The following is a 6,197-nucleotide window of genomic DNA, read 5'->3' on the forward strand; positions in this document are numbered from 1 at the left end:
CGCGCAGGAAGTGGAGGGGCCTGGGAGCGGGTGCCAACATGGCCGGCTTTGAGCCCTGGCGGGGTTGTCACATGACCATTCCACGTGACCAACAGGGCACGAGGACGGGGCACTTCCTTACCTGATTGGACCAGCCCAGGCTGCCAGTCGGGGGTCCATTCCAGCCTCCAATTCGCTGAGCAAGTGGCAACTTCTGGCGGGCGAAGGTCGGAACTTTTGGATTGTCATCGTTGGCATTTGTCCCTCATCCCTAATTGCACCCCCCCCCCCCAGTCCCCGGCTGGTGTAGGGACAGTGCCATCAGTTGGGGGAAGGTGGAGTGGTTGGTGCTCCAGGATTTAGAATGGGCGACACTGAAGGAACGGCCGATATATTACCAAGCCGGGAGAGTGAGTGGCTCGGAGAGCTGGGAATTGCGGGTAGCTGGAGTTAAAGATGGGGATTAACAGGCTTGAAGGGGCTGAATGGCCTCCTCTCCTATACCTGTGTAACAGGCTTGCGGACGGTGTGCTGAATGGGTGCCTCCTGTTCCTGCATATTCAACTGAGGTGGGGCTGAATGGCCTCCTCCTGTTCCTGTGTATTTAACCCAAGCAGGGCTGAATGGCCTCCTCATATACTTGTGTAATAGTCTTGAGAAAGGGGCTGAATGGTCTCCTCCTGTTCCTGTGTATTCAACTCAAGTGGGGCTGAATGGCCTTGGCCTGTTCCTGCGTATTTAACTCCAGGAGGGCTGAAAGGCCTCCTCATATACCTCTGTAATAGTCTTGAGAAAGGGGCTGAATGGCCTCCTTCAGTTCCTGTGTATTGAACTCAAGCAGGGCTGAATAGCCTCGTCCTGTTGGTGTTCAGTGTGAGAGGAATGAAGGTGTGTGAGGAGCGTGTCTGAGCAGGTTGTGTTGTTTTGAACATGAGCTGTCTGGACTAGAGCCTCTGGAGTGTTGCCAGATTCTTCATCGTTAAACTATCTCAGAAATCCAGTTAGTCGTAGGATGACGTGAGGGTTAGAATCCGCAGGGACATGTTGGAGAAGGAGTCTGCTTCACTGATATTCTCCAGTAACTCAGCCATCTACCTTCGTAAGAGAACAAATATCAGTTCAGGTTCCTATGCTAGACAGAGTAAAGGTCTCTCTACACTGAACCCCGGCAAAAACCCCCAGGACAGGGACAGCATGGGGTTAGATACAGAGTGAAGCTGCCTCTGCACTGTCTCTCCCATCAAACGCTCCCAGGACAGGGACAGCACAGGGTTAGATACAGAGTAAAGCTGCCTCTACACTGTGTCTCTCATCAAACGCTCCCAGGACAGGGACAGCATGGGGTGAGACATAGAGGAAAGTTTCTTCCATTCTTTTTAAACTGGAAGACAGAAATAAGAATAAAATGGCCCTGTGCTGGGGTTACTGTTTTGAAATAAAACGCACACTAACAGTGGAGCCTTATAGAATGCAACAGAAACTGACTGCATTAAAGTAATGTTGTCTGAGGTGATGATGCACTCCAGCCCTTGCAGTGCCCACCAGTCTCTACCATGCCTGCACCCCCTCTCCATCTCTGTCACCTCCTCCAGCCCCCTACACCCCCTCCCTATCTCCGTCACCACCTACCAGCCCCCTACAGCCCCTCCCTATCTCTGTCACCACCTACCAGCCCCCCCTACAGCCCCTCCCTATCTCCGTCACCACCTACCAGCCCCCTACAGCCCCTCCCTATCTCCGTCACCACCTACCAGCCCCCTACAGCCCTTTCCCTATCTCTGTCACCTCCTCCAGCTCCAATAGCCCCTCCCTATCTCTGTCACCTCCTCCAGCACCCTTCACCCCCTTTCTATCTCTGTCACCACCTACCATCCCCCTACACCCCCTCCCTATCTCTGTCACCTCCTTCAGCACCCTTCACCCCCTTCCTATCTCTGTCATCTCCTCCAGCCCCCTATACCCCCTCCCTATCTCTGTCACCTCCTCCAGCCCCCTATACCCCCTCCCTAACTCTGTCACCCCCTCCAGCCCCGTACACCCCCTCCCTATCTCTGTCACCTCCTCCAGCTCCTACACCCCCTCCCTATCACTGTCCCCTCTCCAGCCCCCTACACCCCTTCCCTATCTCTGTTACCTCTTCCAGCCCCCTACACCCCCTCCCTATCACTGTCCCCTCTCCAGCCCCCTACATCCCTTCCCTAGCTCCCTACACCCTCTCCCTAAAAGACTCCCGGGACAGGGACAGCACGGGATCAGATACAGAATAAAGTTTCCTCGACACCCTAACTATGTTCGTCATCTCCTGCAGCCCCCTTTCGCCCCCTCACACTCTCTATCACCTCCTGCGCCTCGTTTACCTGTCCCGTGACGCACCCTAGAAATCTTGTAGGCCCTTCATAAATGCAATTGTTGTTGCAGCCAAACTTTTCCCAAAGTTGCATTTTTCCTGACTCTGCAGTTGAGTCCCTTTTAATGGTGAGGTTATGGGTCTCGCACCTGACCTGTGTCCAGGATGTTCACACACACAAACCCCTCTCTGGAAGCAGGTGAGAGTTGAACCCAGGTCTACCAGAAGCCAGAGGCAGGGACACTACCACTGCGTCCCAGGCTGTTTCCTGTTAACTCGCGATGAATTGGTCCAAATTCTAACACTGAATGCCATTCCCAGGCAAGTAAAGGAGATTGGCACTGGCTGAAGTCAAGCTGTCCCTTCCATATTATCAGCCACGCTGAATGTCAAGCTATTGAGAACTGCTTGGGGGACCGTCCTTCCGAAAGAACTGAGCGCTGGCGCTGTTTATATCTCAAATGTCTGCAGCCTCTGTTTGCTTCCGAAAGGAGCTTCGAACGGGGTCAGTCTGTTGCCACCCTCCCCCTGTTTATCTCCGCACACCCCCACACAGCCCCCCGAAACCTCTAATTCCACGCAAACACCGCGGGTTCCCGTCATTCGGCCTTTGGACGCTGTCTGAATGAGGTGACCTTGGACTCTGCAATTCTCTCCCTAAGCCTCTCTGACTCCCCCAACACCCCCCGACCACATTCCGGATACCTCCTCCCTCGGTGGGGGTGTTGGTGGTGGGTTGGGGGGGGGCTTGGGGTCAAGTCTTGCCCGATTCGGAGCTCGGGCGAAAGCACCTTTCTCGGCTGGGTCAGAAGGCGCTACGCAAATGCTCAGTTTCGTTGTCACGTACCCTCAAAGGGAGTGGGGTGGGTGGGTGGGGGGCGGCTCTGTCAGTGTTTATTGCTGTCTTCTAATTGCCTCATGAGATGAATGGCTCCCTAGGGCCATTTTCAGGGGACAACTCAGAGCCGGCAAAGTCCCTAATTGCCCCTGGAGCTGAATGGTTCCCAAGGGCCAATTTTAGGGGACGGTTAAGAGTCCATAAGTTCCCTAATTGCCCCTTTAGCCGAGCAGCTTGTTAGGGCCATTTTCAGGTGGCTGTTCAGAACCCGTAATGTCCCTAATTGCCCCTTGAGTTGGACAGCCCACTAGGACCATTTTCAGGGGGTAGTTTAGAGTCTGCAATGTCCCTAATTGCCCCTTGAGTTGGACAGCCCACTAGGACTATTTTCAGGGGGTAGTTTAGAGTCTGCAATGTCCCTAATTGCCCCTTGAGATGAATAGTTCCTTAGGGCCAAATTTCAGAAGGCAGCCCGGAATTTGCAATGCCCCTAACTGACCCCTGAGCTGGGTGGCTCACTGAGGCCATTTTCAGAGGGCAGTTCGGACCCCGGAACGTCCCTAATTGCCCATTGAGGTGAGTGGCTGGCTGGGGCCATTTTAAGAGGGATTTTATTTATTTTTAAAAAAGGGTCCTTTCAATCCTGCCAGCTGCCGGGGTGAGATTTGAACCCACAAAGCCCTGAGGCTATTACGATGGGCCGAGTTGGACACTACCCATCTCGTTTCATCTTGCGGTGGTCCCATCTACGGTGTGAGATAGTGAGGGGCTCAGACCGAACGGGGAGGGAAAGATCTGCTTCCCCCGGTGGAGAGGTCGAGTATTACGCGGCCGGTGGAAGGATTGGCAGGTTAGGGGGTCGGAGGTCTTGAAGAAAAGCCTTTGCCCTCCGACAAGAGCATCTGGAACTCGCTGCCTGGTTGGGTGGTTGAGGCCCTACTGCTCAGCTAAAGGGGCAATTAGGGACCTTACGGACTCTTAACCGCCCACGGAAACCCTCAGCTCATGGAAAAGGAGTGTGTGACTGATTTTTTAAAAAATTCATTAACGGGATGAGGGTATCTCTGACCAGGCAGTATTTATTGCCCAGAGTTAACCACATTGCTGTGGGTTTAGAGTCACATATAGGCCCAGACCAGGTAAGCATGGCAGTTTCCTTCGCTAAAGGGCATTAGTGAACCAGATGGGTTTTTCCCCCTGACAATCTGATTCACGCTCATCACTAGATCCTTAATTCCAGATATTTTATGGGATCCAAATTCCACCATCTGCTATAGCAGGATTTGAACCCAGGTCCCCCAGATCAACAGTCCAGCAATAACACCACGAGGCCATGACCTTCCCAATTTATATAGACCCAAACAGATTAGGCCTTTATTCATTAGTGTTTACAAGAATGAGAGGTGTTGCAACATCCTGAGGGGGTTCAAGAGGGTAAAGCTGGGGTACTCTTGAAATATTGTTACAGCAAAAAGCAGACCCCAACTGAAGGTGAGATGTGAAGGGAATTTTCTTTTCTCCCAGAGAATGGAATTATGCACCAGGACAAACCCCTTCAAAATATATGCGTTCAGTTCTGGTCTCCCTGCTATAGGAAGGATGTTGTGAAACTTCAAAGACTTCAGAAAAGATTTACAAGGATGTTGCCAGGGTTGGAGGGTTTGAGCTACAGGGAGAGGCTGAATAGCTATTTTCCCCGGAGGCTGAGGGGGTGACTTTATAGAGGTTTATAAAATCATGAGGGACATGGATAGGGGTGAATAGCCAAGGTCTTCCCCCCCCAGGGTAGGGGAGTCCAAAACTAGAGGGGCATACGTTTAAGGTGAGAGAGGAAAGATTTAAAAGTGACCTAAGGGGCAAAGTTTTCACACAGGGGGTGGGGCATGTATGTAATGAGCTGCCAGAGGAAGTGGTGGGGGCTGGTACAGCTACAACATTTAAAAGGCATCTGGATGGGGACATGAATAGGAAGGGTTTAGAGGGATAGGGGCCAAATGCTGGCAAATGGGACTAGATTAATTTAGGATATAAGGTTGGCATGGATGAGTTAGATCAAAGGGTCTATTGCCGTGCTGTACAGCTCTATGACTCTATGAAATAGCCTAGAACCTAACTTTAGACTTATTTAAAGGCAAGTGTGAGGTGCTGTGTTCCAGATGTGATTCAATTGGCCACACTACTAGGCTTTGACCAAAATATTTTATTATTACACAACAGTTAAAATACAAACAAAGAAAGCATTGGCACAACTTTATCGAAATACTTGACAAAATAATATATTATTTAATAATACAATATAGGAGGCTGGTTAGTAAGTTTGCAGATGACACCATAATTGATGTTAAAGTTGACAGTGAAGAAGATTATCTAAGATTACAAAGAAATCTTGATTAGTTGGGTCAACGGACTGAAGAGTAGCATTTGGAGTTTAATTTGGATAATTGCGAGATATTGCATTTTGGTAAAACAAACAAGGGCAGGACTTATACAATTAATGGTCGGGCTTTAGGCAGTGTTGTAGAACAGAGAGACCTAGGGGGTTCAGGTACATAGTTCTTTGAAGTTTGTGTCACAGGTAGACAAGGTAATTAAGAAGGCGTTTAGCACGCTTGCCTTCATTGCTCAGAGCTTTGAGTGTAGGAATTGGGACGTCATGCTGAGGCTGTACAGGACGTTGGTGAGGCCTCTTCTGGAGCACTGTGTCCAGTTCTGGTCACCCTGTTATAGGAAGGATATTATTAAGCTGGAGAAGGTTCAGAAGAGATTTACCAGGATGTTACTGGTTATGGAGGTTTTGAATTATAAAGCGAGGCTGGATGGGCTAGGACTTTTCTTAAAAGAGTGTAGGAGGTTGAGGGGTGACTTTATAGAGGTTTATAAAATCATGAGGGATATAGATAAGGTGAATGGCAGGTGCCCTTTCCCCAGGATGGGGGATTTCAAGACTACAGGGCACATTTTTTTAGGTGAGAGGAGAAAGATTTGAAAAAGACAATGGGGGGCAATTTTTTTACATAGAGGGTGGTTCGTGTG

This window comes from Rhincodon typus, unplaced genomic scaffold (genome assembly GCF_021869965.1).
Source record: "Rhincodon typus isolate 14 unplaced genomic scaffold, sRhiTyp1.1 hic_rhity00004655, whole genome shotgun sequence".
In the NCBI taxonomy this organism is placed as follows: domain Eukaryota; kingdom Metazoa; phylum Chordata; class Chondrichthyes; order Orectolobiformes; family Rhincodontidae; genus Rhincodon; species Rhincodon typus.